Genomic DNA, 23,533 nt, shown 5'->3' on the forward strand with positions numbered 1-23,533 from the left:
ACTCCAGAATTAGGGCCCAGTTTATGTATAATAACTTGTAATGTCTGCAGGAGGTATCGACTGCATGGATGTAGCTTGAGGGCTTGTCATGGTAAAGCCTTTTTTTCAGCAGGGAAAAGAATACAGTGGTCTGAGGAGGTGGTTCTTGTGCAGCAGGATCTGTGTTAGCTGAGGCACAGGTCTGCCTTGGTTTGGGTCACTGCAGGAATTGTTATTTTGCCCCTGCAGGGGCTGAGGGGCAGAGTGGGGTGCAGGGACCCCGTGAGGGGAGTGCGGGGCTGCCCCGGTTCCCGCCACGGGGCACGGCCCAGCCCCTCAGAGAAGCTGCTGCAGCCTCTGAGGAATGTGTGGAAGAGGAAACAGAGCCCCACAGGCAATGGGTGTGAGGGAAAAAGTGTGAGGAACAGCCCTGTCAGCACCCAACAGAGAGAAACAGGTGTGAGAATGGTGTTTTAGTCTTTGTTTCTCACCGTCAAACCCTTCTAATTAGCAATAAAGTAATTTTCCCTGTGTCAGCTCTGCTGTGCCTTTGATGGCAGTTGGTGAGTGATCTCCCTGGCTTTACCTCACACCATGAGCTTATCAGTCTCATTTCCCCCCTGCCCTGCTGAGGGAGGAGTGAGGGGGTGGCATTGGGTGACTGGTGGCCAGCTGGGTCACTCACCACAGCTACCTTGACACACGGCTCTAAAACATTTTGATGTTGTGTCAAAACACATCCGTGGTTTCTGCTCACAGCACAGAGAGTGTTTGGGGTTTATGACTTCATTCAAAGCAGCACAAATGAAGAATGAGTGCAGCTGAGAAGGCCTTGTGCTGCAGAGCAGCCTGGGCTGAGGGGGCACACAGGGGCTGTCCCCAGGCTGGAGCAGTGAGCACAGAGCAGGGGTCTGTCACAGGCGTGGGGGAATTGCTGTGTTTGGGGCTGGGGCTGGGCTGCTCTGAGAGCTCGAAGCACAGAGTGTGTGGGAACAGAACCATCACACAAGTGTTAAAGGCAGAGCTCACCTTTGTCTGGTGGTTTGAAATGGAGTCAGGGACTCTCAGAGATAAAAGCAAAAGCTTTTGCATCTGACAAGCCATACTTAGATGCACTAACAACATATCTTTGTGCATTGGTGCTGAGGGAGGCTTGTGAGATGTCATAATGGTTTCCTCCAAACCTTTTCCCTTCTTGGTCCAGCTGAGTGCGTTGGTCACCCTCCAGTCAATACCTTGTTGCAGAAACTCAGAGGTGACTTTAATCACAAGGATGAAATTCACCCTTGTGCAACACCAAGTGGAATTTGAGACTTTTCTTCACAAAGCTGAGCTTAACCCTGGAGGAATAACAAATTCACAGATGATGCCAAACTTCTTTGATTTTTTTCAGACCACACAGTTTTTCTAGGGAAGTGACATGGTTAGAGATGGAGGAATGAAAGCAGCAACCTATGGGCATGGCTATTGCATCAGAAAATAGTTAATAGTGTTGCTGTTGTTGTTAATATTTACATGAAATACAGCTTCCTGATGACTCAATAATGTATCCCCATAGCTAATTAATAAATATTTTGAAGATTATTACAATGTTGTCACTACAGGCTTCTAACAACTCCCTAGGGATAGGACAGCTAGTTAGATCAGCAGATCTTCCTCAATTAGGCCCCAATTTCACATCAGTATTAGAGCTTCTGTGTTGTAGATATTAAATATTAATTTTGATCTATGTAAGGGGTGAATGCCTAGTCCGCCTGTGCTTCCTGTTGATTTGCATGGAAAAATTGTAAGGGGTTAGAGAGAAATCATGCAGAAATACTCACATGTGCCATTCAGACAAGCATCTCAAATGTCCTAATTTGTTTTCTTGTTAGAGAAACTTCATTAAAATTTTGAGTATAGAACTTTGAGTATTATAAAAAAAATTGATTTGTTATGTCTTTGCATATTTTAGTGAAATTAATTTCAGAAAATATTATCACCTACCTTTGAATATGTTACTCTTTTAAAATACTGTTAATTTTCAAAAAAGAAGTGAATAGTAAGATACATGGTGTTAGAAGTTGTTAGATGCTAGAAGTACCTTTTATTTTGGCAATGCAAGCCTTTTCCTGTTCTTCCATTTGAAATGGTTGAATTAGATTACTAATGTCTCTTAAAGGATACTTAATCTAATCAGGAAAGAGTTTCTGTCCTCCCAAAAGGACCTGATAGGGTTGTCCCCTCTGCCATGTATTATTTGCATTAGCAAAGAGAGCTTCTAGTACTACTTAATGAGAAAGGATAATGGAATCATATATATTAATGGTCAAAGCCTGAGTAAGAGCTGATGCCCCCTGAAACAGGTTCTGAGTGTGTCCTTTGGGAAGCATTTCCTGCACAGATGTTTTATTAAATGTATGTGGAAAATGTACCAGGCAATACCACTTCCAGCGTTAACAGGTTCATGTGCACTTGTCATGTAGAAAAGGCAAAATCCTCAGACCCATGGCATCCATAGCCTACAGCTTGTACCAGTTTCATTAAAAGCTGGATCAGATCTCCTTGTATATCATAAATCATAGCCTTCACTTGGTTACAGCAACATGAGTTTTAATAGGTTTCTCTAACTAGAACAAGTTGCTAAGCCATAGCCAATCCAATTTATTACTGAATGCACTGCTCCTCCTTAGAGTTTCTAATGGTGAATTTAAGAAAAAGGGAGCTGTATTTGTAACTCTCAATTTGCTTTGTTTCAGCTTCTAGCAACTAGATCTTATTATCCTTTTCTTCTTGGTATTAAAGCACCTCTTCATAACAAGTATTTTCTCAGTTTTGGTCACCAATCTTCTTTTGCATATAGTTAACAGATAAAGCTCTTGGAATAGTGAAGGCCTAAAAACCTCTCCAGTCCTCAAAACATTTCTCTTGTTTTCTTTTGTGATTCTTGATAAGTTAGGGTTTCTTAACAATTCATTGATTTCTTGTCTTAAAGGGAAAAAAAAAATCTAATTCTTTACTCTATGTGAGAGTGCCCCTGTGCAGAAAGTACTCTTATGACAAATATAGTTGTGAGGTTTGTCCAAAACCATACTGCTGCTCTCACTTTATGATTTGCAGTAGTTGCCAAGATTTCCTTTTCAGTTCATCCTTCAGCCCTTCAGAGATGAAGGCTGGGTGAAATAGGGCACACCTTTTTTTCCCCCCCTAGCTTTGTTTCCTAATCCAATATATGACACTTCATTTTCACTGCCTTGCAAATGTCACATGCATCTGTTTCTTTGTGTAGCAAATCTCAAGATTTACATAAGTAAATAGCTTTCAGCACTCTTGAAGCCACAACAATGTACAAACATGTTTGAAATTGTTGAACTAAAAATTATATTTGACTGTCTGCTGTGAATAAAGATTTAAGAGACTGAAAATTTTATTAATGATTTCAGTGTAACATCTTCATACTGGATGATTAGGCTGACAGGTTAACTCTGTGTGTTGAAGTTTTGGGGTCTTGTTTTTGGCATGAGCTTCTCCTGAAAGAGTTTGAACCACAATGCTGTGCCTTCATTCGTGTGCAAAAATGCTGAAGAGCCAAGGTGTGCTATGAGCAGGAAATTGTGAGCTATTCCAGACTCCTCCAAGAGTTTATTTTCATAAAGGGATTATTAAGGACACTTGATTCTTACTCAAAACCTGTTGTGGTTTTATTTGGCAGTGTAAATACATCTTCATATTTGTACATGGGGAAAAATATTCTAGAAACTATACATGAAAAAATACAATATCACTACCATTAAAGTTTTCTTACTGGGGGAAATATCCACTGCTATCTGATGATGGCACGTGTCCATTTTCCTCCTGCCTTTCCAGTATCTATCTGCTGTTATTTTTGTCTGACACAGTTAATTTAAGAGATGAACCCTTTAATGGTGCTCAGAAGGCACCTGTCACATGTGGGGCACTACAAGGTGTAACATAATGATGATAATCAGTCCCAGAACTGAACTGATGTGATAGTAAATGTGAAGCCTCTAGATTCCCACTTCCTCTGAAACCTGTCAGTTATCTTTAAATAGAAGAGCTGGACTGTAAAAAGAACATAAAAGAGCTTCATGTGATAGCTGCAAAATGGAAATAAATGCCTGGCTATTTAAAAGAATAGGTGCTTATCTTCCAAATTATTTCAAAGATATGAAAAAAAAAAGAATAAAACCCGTTTACAAGTCCACTTTAGCTAGACTCTAATTTAGACTCATGGTTCTTTATCAGTGGCATATGTATGTAAACACATGCAAATATGACCTATATTATGATTTTGCTGGTAATTTTTTTCAGTTATTATTTAATTATACATAGTCCTTTACTTAAGCACTTTGCAAAAATAAGATCTTTGAAATAAAAAATGGAATGGTTTTAAAAGGAATTAATATTGTTCTGTGAGTTCAGCCTTTAACATAATGTGCAAACCACTGGATTAAAAGCAGTGGATATCACAGGTCAACTGCACTCACTAATCACTGCCTCAGCAAAAGAGATTGACTTTGTTGCTAGCTGGTCGCAGTAAGAATAGTAAATCACTTCATAGTCTTTCTATTTATTCAGTTCACAGCTTGATCACCGCTGTTTCACCTTTCCTCTGAAAAGCAGTAATGATCTCTGCTTTGTCCAGGAAATAGAAATTGTTCATGGAGTCTCCTCACTATTTGTTTTAAGTGAATGAGCAATACAGCTTATGCCCACTGGTTCCTGAAATGAAGCACTGTCATAGCATGAATATTTCTGTTGAAAACTGGGAGGGGGGATTTTTGCTTGGGTTTTTCTAGACAGCCTCTGACAGACAATTGTGCTGCTTTATGCATTACAGGTTTCTGTATTTTGTTATCTGTGAAGACTGCCACAATATAACTTTGCAGGTAGAGCTGCAGGCAGGCATCTTCTGAAGGATGAGCCTCCTGGGATACTGATTGCATTACCATGCTAAACAAAATTGCTGTAACAAAAATGTTTAGCCAAATCTATGTAGGAAAGAGTAATGTTCATTCAAATGCATTTTCAAAGGGAATCCTCCGAAATGGACAAAGTACCTAAATATGCCTTTGAAGTAACTATATATGCAGATGTAAGATGAAAAATAAGTGTTTGTTGACATACTGTTTCAAGCTGTACAGTTTTAATTTTATTAAGAATGAAAGTGATGTGTTAAATAGTTACACCAGTGTGTCTTTGTGCCCAAAGCACAAGTCTTTATGTCTAGAGCCAGGTTTGGAAAGATAGATTTGGAGAAATAATTGGCTCTATAGCGAAGAACTGCTGTGCTGAGGGTGTGGGACTGAGTGTTGCTGTGGAAGGTACATGGAGACGTGGCCATATCCTTCTTGGAGCAAATACCCCTCTCCATTGGCTTCACTGCTTTGGGCAAAGGTCTTAAAAAAGCAAAAGGCTGAAATATGAGCTACAGGCAGGTCTGCAACAGCTAGCGGTGTAGCAGGCAGTGTGTCCTTCTGTAGCAAATCACTAGATAAAAATAAGTTTAAATTTGCTGCTTTGATGGTGGGTCTTTCTTCTCTAACTGTTAACCTAATAAGTTCTAGTTATAATTCAATGTGATTATCAACAGGTGGTTATATGGTCTGACTGCCTTGTAAAGAGGGAGAAATAGTTTTGGTTTAGAAGTATTCTAGTTCACAAAATGGGGTTTAGGAGATGCTGAATCTTTGCCTGAGTACCTATTTCAGATCCTGTTAACAGCAAAACATGCTGCTATTAAACTATAAAATCAAAGGGCAAGATTGCCCTTTGTAAATTGGCAAATCAAGTGGCAAGACTTGCTACTAATTTGTAATTCAGTGGCAAGAAAAATGAAAGTACAAAAAATTATTATTAATTTGAGCCAGAGTTTCCAAAGCTATGTCACACATGCAATTGCATTTAAATGAGTATGTTCTATACATGCAGTTAAGTTGGTTGGGGTGCAGCTAATGAAATACAAGCATTGCTTTTCACATATCCTCATGAGCATTCAGACTTTAATATATTATTGTGCTTAAGGCATGGTCTTCAAATATGGGAGTGATGTTATTGTCTGTTAGTCTCAGACATTTGAGAGTATGATATTGCCATAAGGTAAAGATATCTTAAATCAGACGTAATAAAAGAAAAGCTTTTTGATTAGCTATTATTTTAAATGATAAATTGTAGCATATCACTGTTACAAAATAAGTAATTGTCATTCGTTAATCTGTCATGTCATTATTTTGGAGGGTTTGTGCTTTTTGATAAAATGTACCTTCTCAGGAATTTTTCTTTGTAAAGAGGTTTCTCTGCCTTGATATTTTAGTGTATTTCCATCATTCTTAGTGATTGGCCTGGGAGTCACATTAAATTCATACATTTGGTGGTGAGAAGGTGTGAAGTTTGCATCCTTTTGGAACAGAGGCTAGGTAGCAATAGCAGTGAAACGAGCTATGTTATGGTAGAAAGGGACAATTTTTGTAGAACTGGGGACAGTTACAGTTACATTTTGGAAAAGATTACTAATATTTGACTGGAAGAGAATACAGCTTCCAGGAGGTCCAGGTGTGCCCGACCTGGGGTATCAGCTGCTTGGTGCTGACTGAGACAATATAACAGAGAACATGGGCGTTTACCATATGCATCAGTAGTAGATGGACCAAATGCAGGAATCAATTCATGTGGCAATGAATAAACATTTAGTATATAAGAATAAAGACTTATGTTTAGACTAAACACAAGTCTTTATGGAGATGAGATAGATATGCTTATAATTAAATGGTTTTTAAGAATTCTGTGGGGCACATTGTGCTATAATGCATATTCAGACCAGGATTCCTACACTTTGTTGGGGATCATGAATAACTCCAGCCTAATAAGGCATGCCCAAGGAGAAAGAACTATCCTTGCAGGACCGAGGCAGACCTGCACATTCCTCTGTTCTGTGGTCCTGAGCTTCTCTCCTGCAGGGTGTAGGAGTGCTGAGGCAGAAAAGAGCTGTTGTGTGAAACCCCTCACCCATGTTCTGTCTTTATGGGGGAGTCCAGCTATTCTTGCTTAAAGTCTGTCTCTGAAAGCCACTCCCTTTTCCTTGGGCAATGGTAACCACAGCCAGCAACTACAGGGAAATGAGGCACTCAGTACTCTTTGGGTGGGAGGGAAAACTGATCTATAAAATGTTTCCATGACAGTGGTTTTCTATCTCTCTTCCAGATCCTCAGAATACTAGTTCAGTAATACTTATTATCTGCTTCTACTTTTTCGTTTCTCCAGCTAATGTGCATTAAAAATGTTCACTTACCCACCTGGGCTCAGTGGAGCTTTATATACCATATGTATTTCTGTTAAAGTCTGAACCTATTTTTATATTACTTCAGGTTTTATATTAACCTTGCTTCCACATATTTCACAGCATTAAAGCAGTTTAGTGTTAAACAGAACTCACATTGCCTCACACCTCCTCTCCTTCCCTCATAAAACATTAAAATGCAGCTTTTCTATGTTGTATGAAACCTTGTGACAGCTGAGTTACGTAACCAATTTGATATTGGATTAACATTATTTTGAGGCAATAACACCAGTAGTGATTTTCCAGTGTTTCACTCTACTGTTAGATGCACTGGGAGATGTTGCTGCACTGAGCTACATTTCTTCTTAGTGAAGCATGAACATCATTTCAAGGTGGATAGATGCAGCTTTTTGATGTATGCATATACACCTAAAGAATTAAAAAATATTATTACCATTTTGGAAAATTATGTTCAATTCAATGTGTTTACATGGAAAGAGATAAAGAGTAGGTTCACAAAGGAGAGGAAAAATGGTGAAAAGTCTCATTCTAAATTGTTATATTTGGTGCTACTGGATTTCTTCTGTTGTGTCATGAAAATAGTTTGCACAGACTAATGATGTGTAAATTAATGAGTATTTTATGATAATCTATTCAGTCAAGTTAAAGGGTAAAATTAAATATTGGGTTCCTACAGAATTTTTAGGGCAGTACCAGTTCAAGCATTAGTTTCTCTTTCTTGTCTCTAAAGTTCTGAAAGTGTCAATGTTTGCTTGAGAATAATGTTCCTCTTGCTAAGGTCTTTCTCTTTGTTGTACTGGACACTATCTGTGACACTCTGTCAGCAAGCTGGAGTCATGACTACCATCACAGATCCTTCTGATTTACAATACGAATTTCATTTTTAGGGAATCATCAATTATGTCCTCTCAGCTGATTGCTTCCCTCTAAACATGCATTTGGGTGTCACTTGAGGATGTCTTTCTTAAAGCTTTTTTACTTAAATTTTTTGACCTATTTTCTCATTGTCACTCCCTTAGTGTCAACTCCTGACTTTGCCAAAACAGTGTAAAATTTCATCTGAATCCTTAATATGAAAATATCTTCATTTAAAAAAATCTATTCTCAATGTAGTTTACTTTCACTAAGCTTTCTGGACCATTAGTACCACTATTATCCCCAGGTTCTCTTTGCTTCCCAGGACTATAAATTTGCTTCATAGAAATCATAGCTTTAGCTTTCTCAGACATTGTACCAGCCATTTGTCTGACAATATTTTGAGGGGCTCACTGCTGCCTCTGCTCAAAACTGTGCTGAAAACCATCTGCATTGCCAGAAATGTGATATGCATCTTTCTAGCTTAGAATGGGTTTGACCATGAAAAGAATGGAAATTTGAACCCAGATCACCAACTCTTCATGTCCTCACACTGAAATATGTCCCATGAATATTAAATATTTCATTTTTTCCTCCAAGTACAAATCATGGTATTTTTCTGAGATAAAAAAGCATAGTGGAACAAATATGCCTGTATCTTTCAGCCAGTTTAGTTGTCATGTCTGAATATAAACCAGGTGTTCAGAGACCTTTTTGAAGTCATTTTTGAAGTACTGGATCTTCATGGTATATTAAATTCATCCACTTGTCAAGTTCTTATCAAGTTCTATTCAACTGTGACAGACACATGAGAGTTTTAAATAAAGACCCACTTACTACTTGGTCTAGTAAGGGTGGAACATGACCAGCAACTTATTCTCTCCTCCCTTAGTCTCCTTGCCCAAATGCAAGTGATGTTCTTGAACTAATTGAGTTCAACTTCTGCCTCCTCTCTTTGAATCTCTCAAAGCCACCGAAACCACTGTTCTTATAGATATTTCCTATAGATATTTCCAGCAGAGAAACTTTGTGACCAAGCCAGCTCCCTCCATGGCAGAGATACTCTTTTTTCTCAGTTCTTTCAGTTGCCTACCCACTGTAATTGAAATCTTCACCACAGCCCTAATCTCCTCTTCAGCACCTTTGAGTCATTCTTCAAAGCCTCTTCTCCCACTACAATTTCTTCTTCTGAGAAGGATCTTGACAATTTTTTCCCTGTGAGAACTGATAAACAAATGATCTTCATAACTGCTCCCTTCACTGGCTGCTCTGTTTCTGAAACAGTCCTCTGGCCTGTCACAAGTTATAGAGTTTTCTGACTGCTGTCCTCTGCTCACCCTCTTTATGCTTTTCCCCGTCTGATCCCTTTTATCCTTCAATCTGTCACTCTCTTCTTTCCCTTTTGTTACAAATGTTCGAGCTTGCCTTAGCCTTTCCCTTATTCAAAATATCCCAGTGTTTGCCCAACCTGTTCTTCTGAGAGGCCCTCATCCCCGAATGCATGGAGGATGCTTCAGTCATTTCCATCTAATTCCCACTCTTTGTAGTCAATGGGCAGTGCTCAAACGAGTCTGTAGTAACTTTCTCCAGTCTAATCAGAGTGGGTACTCCACCTCTGACCCTGTGAATCAATCAGCTGTTTTAACTTCAATAACCATCCTGCAATGCTCTCCTCTTTTGGCTTCCATAGCACTCCTCTCTCCTCCATGTGCTCCTTGGTGAATTTGCCTTCTCACATCTCCAGTTGTGGAGGTTACAGGGAAGCCAAAGATTACCTTACACAACTCAAATAATGATGTTAGAAAAGTCATTTTCTTAGTTTCTTCTCTTTTTTTGGCTGTATTGTTTACTGACCATTATTCTCAGGTGACTCTCCCTTTTTTCAGCAGCTCATTTGTCCTTTCTCCCCTCGGTGTCGATTTCCTCCTCAACTCTTGTTTTCAAGGCAGCACCTTTGTGCTTTCTCTGGAACACTTCAGATGCTTCTGCAAAGCTGGTTCTTCAAATTTCTCCTCAAAATGTGCCTTTACCAGGTTCCCTGAAGAAAGTCCTGCCTGTCATAATGGCTATTGTTTTCTTTTTTTTACCCTCTTACTTCATACTGACCTATTGCCTTTTGTCCTCAGTTCACTGTACAAATTCTGAGGAGTGTTTCCACTGTGCATTTAGCAAGGGCTGATGCTGTGGAGTCCTGCTCCATGGGTAGAGCTCAGAGGTACTGTGGAGGGAGCAGTAAAGGCCAGGAGCAGTTGAAGTCATGGCTACATCCCTGCAGAAGGGCCTGGCACACTATTCTAACAGTTAATATTTTTGGCAAAAATACAGATATGGAAACTATGTCCATGTCCAGATGTGCATACAGAGAGCTGCCAAAACAGAGTAATATGCATGTAACGTGTGCAGTTTTCATACGTATGAAGAGATGCAAGTCCTTACCTTGAAAGAAGTGAAATGCTGAATAAACTCTGGGATCAGCAGCTATGGTTCTGGGGTGCTTAACCAGTTAAGTCATTCCCTCCAGCACCCTTTTGTTGTAATCTCCCTCCAAAGATATTAAAAATACAGAAACCTTGGCCAGGTTGTGGTCGATCTAATTTATAAAATATTTTCTGGATATTAAAAGTTAGGGCAATGCACTTGTAGCTTTTAAATTGTGTTAAATATACTGTAAACTCCCTGAAAGAATCTTTCATTGAAGATTATTATATGAAGATTTGAAGATTAAAGTGTCTAGATTAAAGATTAATGTGAAGTGCACTGGGATATTGTTTGATGTATAAGGAGCTATATAGTATATTTATACACTTTTCAAAACTGCCTGGGGGAATTAGACACCCAGTTCCCTACATGTCTTTGAAAAGCTCACTCTAAGGAATTTGTTGTTACATAGTGAAAATGGTAATGTTTTCATTGGGAGCTTGAGTCAAAGAGGAAAGGAGAGATGTGGAGATCCTCTGTATTCATCTAGGGCGTGATGTCGGCTCCTTACAGTTTTTTTATTGTTTTGAATTTGCTCTGTCATTGTAGAGACAACTTGGATTTGAGTGTTACAAGATCATAAAACTGGGCTGACCCAAGAACATTGCGCCACCTGCCTATTTCTTGTTATCAATCCCATGTCTTCTTTGCTCTCACTTCAGGATAGTTTTCATGTTCTCCTAAACAGAAGTCATTAAAAACCATACAAACATTAATGAAACAAATGTATACATGTACATATCTGTATTTACAGTAACATATGCAAATTTATGCAAAAATAATTATGTTACACATGTATTTTTAAATAATCCTTTTGCTGGAGTTTTTTGACGAAAAAATAGACGGGGAGAAACAGAAATACTTTAATTAAAGAAACCTTCCACATATGGTAGAAATTACAAGTTTCTTGTTCCTGAAGTGCTGCAATACAAATAAGCTGTTAAATGCCAGCTCTGAATGTTATTTTTCAGATGTTAAGAGAGATAGTCCTGTACTAAAACTATTAGGAGGCAAATCTATTTGAACTTCAAAACCCCTTTGATCTGAAAGGAAAATGAACTGCATATGAGTTGTATGCTTCGTTAATTTAGGGTTGGCCAATTTTGTGCATTTTTGTTTGTTTGCTTTTTTCCAGGAGGCGTCCTTCTATTGAGGTTTATTAAAACTAATACTGCAATACAGTGTGATTTTTTTTCTGGTAAAATATGTTGGATTGCTTTCATGAAAGGACAGTTTTTCTACAGAAAGTACTCTCTGAGAATCAGTATTTAGGTTCACATTGAAAAGCCAATGTGCAGGTGTGTTGCATTCAGAGCTATTGTAGTGGTCTTATCATTAAACCTGCAGTAGGCATTTATAAAATAAGGCTTTCATGGGTACTGGCTAAGTGGGATTAAAAATAATCATCTGTCTGATGAATATTTTCCTCTGACTTTTGGCAGGATAACCCATCTGAAGCTGTGCCAGAGTTTACAGGAACACTGATGCCAGCAATTTAAGGATCTTCACATTTGGTCTCAGTGGTAAGTTCTAAAGATGCCTTAGAATTTCATGTTAGAATTTTATTCTTATGGAATATTCTATTCCATGTTAGAATATTACTGGTGTCTGTCAGGTTATATTACAATTGAATCTGTGTGAAAAATGAAGCACTTCCCCTTGACCAATACAACAATAGAGAGATAATAAGAACATATATTGATCTGTGAGAGATTGAGCTCAGGAGCTCAGAACACAAGTTCTGAGCAATTTTCCTCAGACTAAAATCAAAAGGGCTTTTTTATTGTCCTCTCTACTAATGTAACTGCTCTCAGAAGGTTTGACATTGTATTTCGGAGAATGTAACCATTGGGCAGATTCCAAAGAGAAAGCAAAATGCACAAAAAGGAAATACAGTAGCTTCTTCTTGCTGAAAACAAAGCAATAAGTTGTAAAGTACAAATTATTTTTCTCTTCTAATGCACACTCTGTTGTAATTAGTCTGATTCATCAAACCTTGAGTCAGATTTTCAAATACTGCTGTGGAGAAATTTGTTGGGAGACATAATCTATCTGCATCTTGAAGCACAGAAATCCTGCTGCAGAGATGGTTTGCCAGGTTTTGTAAGAGAAAGGGAAGAGAGGGTAGCTGCATCCTGCTGTACTTTTGTGTCATTTGGAATAGACCTTCTACAGTAGCTGGGTAGAGTGGAATAACTCTTTAACTGGAACTCCTGTTGGTGCCTAAGTGCTCAACTTTTTCAGGAAGAAATGCCTAATTTTAGATGATATTTTTTGTGATTATATTGTTGGTCAAAATGACTCTCCCTGTTATCCATATACCTCGTGGAGTGTTTTGGGCCCTGGCAAGGTAGGAGGCGTGGGAAGTCACCCCACTCCATGTGACACTCCTGCACACAGCAGCCACTCAGGGCCACTGCTGGAGGCAGGGCCTGGCCAGGCCTTGGCCTCAGCTTGGCCAGTTGTGCTTGTGCTGCTTTTAGGTCACTGTAATACAGATGTCAAGTACCAGCAACCTCCAAGTCCTTACAGTTACAGGCTATTGAAGTATATATTTTTTTAAATTAGATTACACTGCAAAAGCAAGAACTTTTCTGACATGGAAACATTCCTCTAGCATTATCATTAACCAAATACTTCAATAAAATCACCGCTTCAGTTTAAGGATGAATTCAACAACAATAGTATTCCTATTCAGTCATGCTCTATTCATATAAAAAATGAGCATAATGCTGTGTTATCATGAATCCTCAAGACAGATTACATTTCATTATTGCTGGGTGACTTTTATAATGTGGGAATGTGATTCTAATAAAGGACAATATCTCCCTCAGTGCATACTGTTCTAGCAATGTTCTTTATTAGAAATAAAAGAATACAGCATTCATATCATGTTTCTTGATCACATAACCAGTGTGGAGAACAACAAATTACCAAGGCAGTTTTCTAAGGAAACAATATGATCCTAAGAACACTATTCTTAACTTTTCAAATTGTTATTTGCCATTACTAAAATCTATAAGTGCTGTGACTCAGTTGAAAGTCAATGCTGTTCTGACAGACAGAATTCATGAAAGCCAGAAGTGACTGGACTAAACTACTAGATCTTTTTCCCCTGAAAAAAGCAAGACCGTAATGACCTAGCAAAGGAAAATAAAAGAGCTACATTTGTTGTCTCTTGGCTGAGGCAAATGAAAATCCATTAGAAGTCATCTGAATCCCAGCCCTGTGACAAAACTCCCATTCACTTCAGCAAGAGCCACTCGAGTAATGGGCATTTAAGGACTATAACTGGGTTAGATAAAGTCCTTTAGGATCTAGGAGAAAAAATTTGCCGGACTAGAAAGACACGGAGGGAGAGAGAAAGAGGAACTTGCATATTCATGTTATCAGTAAATACATAGCATATGCCTCAGAAGGAGGAATGACCTTCAGGGCATACAGATGACCAGCTCGCTTGTTGAACTCTTATGGAGTTTAAAAATAGTTCAATATTCTGTGCAATTAAAGGAAAGCGTGTATATGGATGTCGGTTAAATGAGGAAAAAAATAGTGTTCCTTCTTCCTGCCTTTCTTTATTTGACCATCCATTCACACTTCATTTCAGCCTTTATATGGGTTTTGTGTTCATAGTTTATTATATTTTCTTGAGGCAAGAAAGATTTTCAAGCAGAAGTTGATGAATGTCCATATTAAATTGGATCCCTTTTTTTAATTAAGTTCATCTAAATTTAATTTTGCAATTTTAATTCAGTAAACTCATCTGACTCCAGATGTTGAATGTGATTTTTCTATTCCTTCTCTCACATAATTTTACCTGTAAAAGATTTATGACTTAGAGAGGCATTTCTGAACACTTTTGAGTGTTTTTAGCATGTGTTTCATGATTGACTGGTACACACGACCAATTAGCATCCAAAAATACCACTCTGCACCTAGGCCTTCTTTCAATAGAATGTTACTTTTATTACTTGAATTTTAATCAAACAATCAGCTTTTTAAAAAGCATTACCAATGCATCTTAAATTCTAAATGGATATTGAATTCTACAAATATTTCAAAAGTGAAAGAGTAGTCTTCAAAAGCTACAGAATGCCATAAGAAAAAAATGTAAGAATGACTCACTTTGATTAAAAGAAATTCCAAATAATCTGGGAAGGTGGGCTTGGACCCTTTTCTCTCATTACAACTGTAGTGGTAAATTATTTGGAGCATGTTATTTGGACTTTGTAAGCATGGGAAACATATACTGAAGTGCCTATTGGTCTTAAATATTTAAGATTTTCTAATTTTTTAAGATTTACTCATTTCACTAACAAGAGCAAAGGCATTGCAGATTTAACTGTCACTGCATACTTTTCATATTCTGTCATGGCTTCTGGATCAGTGTGAATGGCTCTAATTTTAAGAATTCCCCAGAATCTGCTCCTTAAATGTGGACATATCTAATAACTTTGTGTGTGACACATACGAGGCATTGTATCATGAAGGCTCTGCTTCTCATCAAAGAAACAAATACCCCAATTAAACTTTCAGATAATACTAAAAAGAGAATAGTCCAATTGTAAACAAAAGGGTGGTTGTATTTTTTTTTCCTTCAAAATGAAAGTTTTCCTTGAGATTTTTTCTGATATATTAATTTGAACTATTTATCCATGCAGTCAATAAATCCAGTTCTGAACATCTGTGTCAGTTCAAGGCTCAGGGGATGCAAACTGCTGGGGGTGTGATTGGCAATGTGCTGCTCCAGGTTTGTTTGGAGACTTCTCAGAACAAGTGGGGTTCCCAGAACCAAGCAGCAGCAATGCTAATATCAATCAACTTCTCTAGTTTCTCTTTCATATTCCTCCAAGCTCCATAACAGTACTTGGCACTGACTACAGGATTTGAGGAGGTGTTGTTATTGCTGTGTTAGGGAAGGGAAGGGGTGAGTGACCAGCTGGGAGATGTCAGTGGCAAGTCTGTAGAGCTGTGTCTCCAGTGATTTTCCATAGGAGTGGGGGAAGTCAGTTGCAGGGAGCTTCTCAGTCAGATCAAGACCATAAACCCTGGAAATTTGGCTCTTCTTTTGTACTTAGATCATGTCTTTCTGGTGAAAAAATGACTTTCTAGTGAAAATCTTACTTCTGTGAGTGTTAGATTTCAGCATCTTTCTCATAATGCTTTACTACCTTTATGTTAATTCATCTGTGTTTTCTAAAAGGACTTTTCTCCATTCATCAATAGCAGGTGTGATTTGCTCATTTTTCTAGCAAAAGAAAGAAACATAACAATCCTCCATTGGGTGAAATGCTTCTGAGCTTGAAAGGCTTCGTGTGTGAGTCTGGATGGGACCCAAAGAAGGAACCACTTAGAAATTACCAAATGACACATTTTATGTTATTGTTAAATTGTCAAGATTTTCTGTAGATTTGCAGAGATTGTAACCATACAGTGTGTTTGCAAAGACTCTACAGAAGGGGATGTTAAACCTCCATGGTTTTAAGAATTCCTAATGACTGCCTGCCAATACGGCTGAATCCCGCAGGGTAATGGGGGGAATGCCTACCATGTAAATATAAAGGGGGTTATTTAGGAGACCCAGTGAGCTGTGAATTATTGCCTAGGTTGTCACAAAAAAAAAAAGGAAAATGAGTTGTGAAGAGGAAAGAACGTGTACTGAGTTCTGAATAGCTTTGTAAGACTTTTTCTGAGATAGATGGAGGAACTTAAATACACTGCAAAAAGAGATATCTGTTCTGTCAGATTGCAGATGCATCAGCCACCCAGATTACTGTGAAAAACCCATTAAAGAAACAAAACTGGGTTATTTTTATGCCTGAAAAATGCATGAATCAGAAGAAAATAATATTAGTTCAATAGTTGAATTTAAGGTCTTTGTGGATCTGGTTTCTGGGGAAGTCAGGGAGAATGTTTCCACTGCATTTAGTAGGACCTGGCCTGGGCCCTTGGAGATTAAAGAGTTAAGAGCTGGATTGATAGTAGTAGAGACCTTCCAAGCCTGGTTGTGTTGTGCATCATTAGCACAAAATAATTGAAATTGTGAATATAAAAATACTTCTAAAAAATTTCACTTAATGCGCTGAAGCTCGTAATCTGTATCACAAATGGATAGTCCGAAAATCTACACTGTGCACTTGTATTATATTACATATATGCAAATATTTAATTTTTTTAGTGGGAAAAATTTCATCTGAATTTTGAAACTCATCTTTCTGTTCACTTCAGGCACTTTGTCACAACTGAGGCAAAAACCCCTAGGGTAGTGAGCTCTAAACAGGACATTGTATTTACTATATGAAACTCATGAAATCTCTGTATTTTTTGTTCCATTATATTGTAACAGGAAGTTAATTGCTCTCAGCATTGTATCTGTTTAAATGGAGCCTGTGGGTTTGTAAGTATGGTGACAGAGCATATGAAATTAAGGAGACTTATGTCAGCTGTGTTAATTTTTTGCAGCTACTTCCTTTAGCAGGTCTGGCTATGAATAATATCTTGGTTTTCAAAATTCAAGCATTTTTTATTTTTTTTATCCCACTTCCAGTAGAATAAATAAAATTTTATGCAAAAAAAGCCTGAATAAAAGGAGAAGGTTAAGACCACAGAATGCTAAGGAAAAGGTATTTCTCAAGGAGTTGATCTTTTTCAAGAGAAAGAGGTTTGATATTGCTGAAAATGAACAGCTGAAATTAACAGAAAAAGTAAATGTTTTTTTCATCTTCATTTGAAGGTGGAGTAGAATTCTTCAGATCTCTCAGTAATTGTTGTTAAGAGCTTTCCCTTCTGAGCTGAGTGGTTCTAAATTAAATTGTTTTTCAATATAAATAAGATTTTCTTACGAGTTAGCTTACATACAATCACCTTAAACACAGTTTTAGAATGAGATGAACCATGTCAGTGTATTTCCCAGGATGAGGAATGAATACCTGATGAACTTCATTCTTCCAAGATAAAATACAATGCATTACTTTAACATTTATTCCTGGTGATTCTGTTAAGTAGTGGTTAGGATGTGGGTTCTTGACTCAGGTTCGCCAAATTATATATAAACATACTGACATTCTTGTAAGTCCATTAGTAGTGAAATATCCCTAAATATCTTCAAGATTTTTCTAACAGAGATTTTATCAACAGAACTGTTTGAGAACATCAAAATATAATTAAAGGCGACAAATTAGACCAGCCAGAAAAGATTTGGTTTTGAACAAATCAGTTGTTTTGGAACATATATTTGAACCGTTCCCTTATTTTTCCTAGGTTTCACCTGGCAAAGGTGAATGTAAAACTGTAGTCTGAAAGTAAACCCAGGCCTCAGGGAGGAGGGAGAGATTTATGGCAGTAAGACAAAGTGAGGTAGTGCAGGGGATTTGGCATTAAGCAGAGTTCCATTTCCTCCAAACAGACTGTGAGATGACAGCCCAAACTCTGTGAGAGATCTTGGAAGGGTCTGTAGGCAACTGCTTGGGTGCCTTCCATGAAGTGAGGGTTTGTCCTTTCCTTTTAAAAGAAATATAAAATAGGGTGTTTGGAAAAGAGTACAATATAAAGGCAGATCACTAAGAATCTCACATGACCCTGGTGCTTTGTGACTGTATGTTACATGTGCAGGTAGGATCACTTCAGAAACAATTCCCCTTTCTTACCAAGGTCTGAGCTAATGGCTCATTGGATTTCTACGTTATGGCATGATGGGATGATACTGTATTCCATAAAACTGGAATCATTCTTTAGTCATGAGAATAGTACACAGTACAATCAAATCGTTAATAAGTTCCTTTATTTTCTTACTAAATGTTCATAGTCAAAGTGCAAACAATAAGTAGTAATTTAAAACAAACAAACAAAAAACCCCAAAGAAACAAAAAAAAAGCCCCCACAAAAACCCTGCTGGTCCTTCAATTGTATCTGTTACATGCTAGTGCAGAATTACTAATGAGAACAAGTTTAGGTATAAATAAATCTTTTATCCTCATTATAACTCCACTGTGTTCGTACAGTGAAGTCATCCACACAGAGCTGATTATGGGTTGAAAGCCTCAATAGCCTCTTTTATTTATAATAAATATTGCATACTAATGTTAACAATGTCATTGTGCAGTGTCTCAATAGAGGATTATGACTTCATGTAATGTTAGCTTGATGTCTCTCCTCTCCTGTAATGGAGTCAATTTTCCTTACAGAGGAGATGAGAATCGCTTATTCACAAATCTTGTAACAAATATTCTATGTACGTACTGTGTTAACCCAATATTAAGGTGGCACAATGAAGCTCAAAGACAGGAAACACAGAGTTGAAATTCAGTGCTTAATCTTAATTTACCCCTGTTGTGTGCAATGATATGCACTTTAAAGTTAGAAGTCTCTATTTGAAAGATATTTGAAATGTGAATTACTAAATTTTTAGGTGTAATTCCATAAATAGGTGTGTGGAATATTCCTAAGCTGTGTGTGACTGAAAATAAAAGAACCAGAAGCCTGATTTTTTGTGGCACACAGCTCATGCAAAGAGGGGATGAGATCTATTTATATTAATGAGCAAAGAGTAAGGCAATGTTCCATCAGCTACCAGAGACAAACAGCACGTTGGGGAATAGGGACCCATCTCAGGCAGCACTTAGGCACATGCCCAACCTCAATTATGGCATCAACAGGACTTGAGAAAAATCTTAAACACTGTGGAGAAAAAGGAACTTGTGCATTGGCATTAAGACTCATATTTATATAATAAAGCAAAATATTGAGTAAACAATGGCACAGTCCTTTGATGCATGTGTAGAGATATTGTGTAATATTAGCATAATACAATTGGATGCTTAGCTCCTGAATGCCTTCAGAATAATTTATCTGAATGCTCGTGAGGGAAGTTCAGGCTAAGATGAAAAGCATAAATCCACCTAACAGCTAACAAGTAATTCACATTTACTGAGGACATGTGCAGAATGCAGGATTTCATGATAACTAGAGGTCAGAATATTACAGCTCTTGTGAAAATAACAGCTGATATTAGTGCAAGTCTACAACTTAACATAAACAATAAAATTAAACAAACAATTAGACTAAAACAGAATTCAAGTAGAAACAGAATCCTTTTTAGTGGAATAGGATACCTCTGGTAGGAAACAATTTCAAAATCAATTCTATCATCCCAGTTTTTCACATCTGTACAAAAGTAGATGTCACATTGCATAGACCAGTGCAAGTACTGAAAATACAGAGGTATTTCATGCAGAGAAAAGAATGTTTGATATTTGAGAGACTTATTTCTCACTTAAACTAAACTCATGTCTATATTTTCATTAGACTATCACCTCTAACTGCAGTATAATCCTGCTTGGTTTGTCTGGAGTTCTTGCAACATGTTCATATTTTTATCTATGTTACAAATAATGTTTTTCAAGAGCCATTATTTCAGTTATTTATTTTAGGAACTGCTGGCTAGATTGTCTTCTTTGTGCCAGTATAAATTTGGAGGTATTCCACCCATGTCAGAAGTCAACTTTGCATTTACACCACTGTGTCTATAAAGGATTAAGCATTTACCCTCTGGCCTGTTTTTTAAGTTTGATTGCATGCTCATAATTTTCTTTTAATTTATTTTTTATTTTCATATTAGTGTGTACTAATTAGGAATAATTTTAAACTAGAGAATTGTGTGAATTGTGGTGGAATGAAGAAAAGAGGCAGTATGTACATGATACCCTGTGGCTGGAAGAGATGATGGGCTCATGTGTGCACAAAGGAAATTGGTTAGGAATTACCTGATATTTTTGCCTGTAGTCAGTGGAGTGACAGGAGCACAGGACTGAAATGAGTGTGAAAGGAGGGGGGCGATCAGATGTAGTTCCAGCTCATTGACAAGGGAACATTTCAGGGGAGGTGTGCAATGCTTTTGGTGCTCTGCTAGCACGGATGTGTTTACTGGTGGAATTCATTACCTCTGTGGTGTTAGCTCAGCTAAAAAAATGGACTTTTTAAAATTTACTCCAAAAAGACAGGCCTTTGGCTTCGAGCAGGGCTCTCTGCAGGACCCATGGAGTCCTAAACATTTCTATTACCTCTGATTCAATTTTTCTTGAGTGAGGACTGTTCAGCTGGTCAGTCAGTCCCAGTGTGTGATCACAGCCCTTTGGGACTCTGCCCTCACTGCAGGAGGGCTCAGGCACAACAGTCTTGGAGTTTTGGCATGGGGTAAATAACCAGGCAAATGAGAGGCTCAGCCATTTTCACAACATAAAGAAATTCCAGAGTGATTTTCCTTCCAACTTTAGAAATACCGGCTGAATCATGTAACAGCCCAGCACAAAAGCCACCGGTTCTGAGAATTTAAAAATGAGTGGAAATGGGGATTTTTGCTGAGATCATATTTCCGGTTTATGGGATGCATCTCTAACTGGACTTCCACCTCTTATAACAAACAGGGAAAAGCTTCCTCTGAGTGAGGGAATTCCCCATTTCTGCAGGTTCCCTCTGGCCATGTTGGTAGACATGCATGGAGGAGCCTTCATGAAAAGGCCCCGAGCTCTGCCCACTGCCAGGATCAAAGATGGCCACTGAAGGATGGTCATTCTCTCCCCTCTCCCACCCAGGAGTGATGCTGGGCACACATGACAGCCTCTGCAGTGGGAGCCACACATCAAAGGAGTCCTTGTAAACCGATAATTGACTTCATGTTCAATTATATGCCCAAAAATTGCCTGAAAATTGATGTTCCAAAAAGAAAAACAAAACAAAAAACCACTCCAAAAAATCTAGTTCAAATTTTTCTCTCACTATACTCATTACAAAAATCCCCCCAAAACTGTTTCTTGAATAAATAAGCCTCTACCTACATGAATAAAGGAGCAATATTTAGATTCAAGTTCAACATGTAGGAGAAATTTGGCAAATCTAATGTTTTCAAATCAATTTGGTATGTGTTATGAGAATAATGCCAGTGGAAAGGTTGCTTTTTAATTTTTTCTTCTTTAAAAATGTAAAGGAGAAAGAAGAAAGTTGGCTTTGATAAACAGAAAAACAGTGCTTTAAATAGCTAGAGCAGTGATAAGGCAAAGAGCTTCTAAATAAATGAGGCGTGAAAGGGTTTTTTTTAAAACTCCAAATGAAAGTTGTGTATTCATCAGAACAGCTTTAAATTTTGTGAAACAGGACAGCAATATATTTTACAGTTTTGAACAAGGAAGCAGAGTCTTGCCATATTAGAATACGTACAACATCTCTGCAGAGAAGACAAATATCAATATCTAAAGCACTTTCACCTTGATTATAGAAATTCTATAAGATAGGAGTAATTTTGATTTTGCCAAAATAAAAGGACAACACTGGAATCTGGAGTTTCACAGAACTGTTCTGTTGGCTGGGAGGTTTGCCTTTCAGTTGTGTTTGATGTGATATTTGATTCATTTTGCCAAACTATTTTATGCCAAGTATTGCTATTAAATCTTTTATATTGCAGAGATTTTTGTAAACAGACACATGAGGATTGGGTTTTAAGTGGAGTTAATCATTGAACTCAGAGAAGAGAAACACTGGGGGGGTTCTCTTGTACAAACAAACCACCATGCATGCTTTAGCCATTTCTATAATTATTACCCCATTTTCAGAATAGTGTAGGTAAAATATCAAATCTGTTTCTCCCTCTGATCTCTATTTATATATGTCTTGTAAAACTATTGGAAGAAACAGATAATTAAAATAGAAAAAGCCATGTATTTGCTGCAGCTGCTGGTGTATTGAGTCTTTTGAAGTTTGCTTTAAGCAATTATATCTGAGCACTTCTTTCAGAAGCCTAAGAAATAACATAGAAATTTCTAAAATAGTTTTGTTTTCTGACTCTTTCAATTATTTGTAAATACTATATAACATTATAATGAGAGATTAAATGTTAATTCATGTAGCCTTTGAAAAACAAATTTTAAAAGGAAAAAGGATTACCATGGAAAAAAGTAGTGTCCTGCCTTTTTCCCTGTAGCCTCCAGCATGTCCAAAACAGTGACTTTTAAAAATACTATTTTTAATTGGGTTTTATGGCTTCATTTAACGATTTGATTTGCATTGTAAATGTGGGCATCTCTTAAATAGTAAATATATATTGGATCTCTTCAAAGGTAAATATATATTGCAGAGGTGTGATTCAGTGTTTTTGTTATTACTCTGCACTCAGGTGTGTGTATTCCCTGAGCATAGATTAGCCTTGTAATGGGAGCTCCTGATAGCTGCAGCCATTTGGCAAGTGATCCCATACTAGAGAGGAGAAGTAAGGGCAAAGCTGCACATGGGTTGTACTGAGTAATGTTTAGCAAATTTTCCTGTGGTATTACTGAAACTCTAGCTTATAATTCTTAAGGCAAGATCTACGCTCCATCACCAAAAGCAGTGAGGTGTGGTAGTGAATTGTGGTTGGGATGTGGGAGAGAAAATCTGTGGCCCAATCCAAGATAAGAAATAGATCATAGCCTGACAGGAGGGCAGCTCTTGCTACCTAATGAAGCTGCAGTTCCTAATGAGCTTGTCCTCCTGAACCATTGAGGATAATGGATCTATGCAATTCTGGAGTCCTTTCCCCATTTCACAGAGCCCAGGCCCAACTGGGAGGCACTGTGACATTTAAGGATGACTGCCATTTTCCATTGCTGACACTTCAGTTAAAATGATTTGTCCTTGTGTTTCTTATTTTCCATAGTAATCACTGTCATAAGTCTGTGTCCAGTGGCATTTGACTGTGAAAGTGACACCCACACCAGGGAATATGTCTGGGAAAGGAGCAGACAACATGGCAACTGTTGCTAAAGTAGCATCATCCGTAGTGAGTCTCTAGTACTCTACCACAAACATGCAGCGTGGGCCAAAAATTCAGCCTGTTCAGGGCCTGCAGCTCACCAGGCCACTGCTGGTGTGGATTTGGAATAAGGTGTTAGGTAGTGG

At 37.9% G+C, this 23,533-nt stretch overlaps 1 protein-coding gene across 7 annotated transcripts in view; it reads left to right on the plus strand.

The window, feature by feature from the left end:
* The window catches only part of SEMA6D (semaphorin 6D), a 209,080-nt gene that overhangs the window by 67,206 nt on the left and 118,341 nt on the right, over positions 1-23,533 (plus strand). For all 7 annotated transcript variants that reach the window (XM_036389395.2, XM_036389400.2, XM_036389402.2 and 4 more), the window contains exon 2: positions 12,052-12,132. The gene's annotated coding sequence lies outside the window, so the exon portion shown is untranslated. The remainder of the gene's footprint in view (positions 1-12,051; positions 12,133-23,533) is intronic.

This window comes from Molothrus ater, chromosome 13 (genome assembly GCF_012460135.2).
Source record: "Molothrus ater isolate BHLD 08-10-18 breed brown headed cowbird chromosome 13, BPBGC_Mater_1.1, whole genome shotgun sequence".
Lineage (NCBI taxonomy): Eukaryota > Metazoa > Chordata > Aves > Passeriformes > Icteridae > Molothrus > Molothrus ater.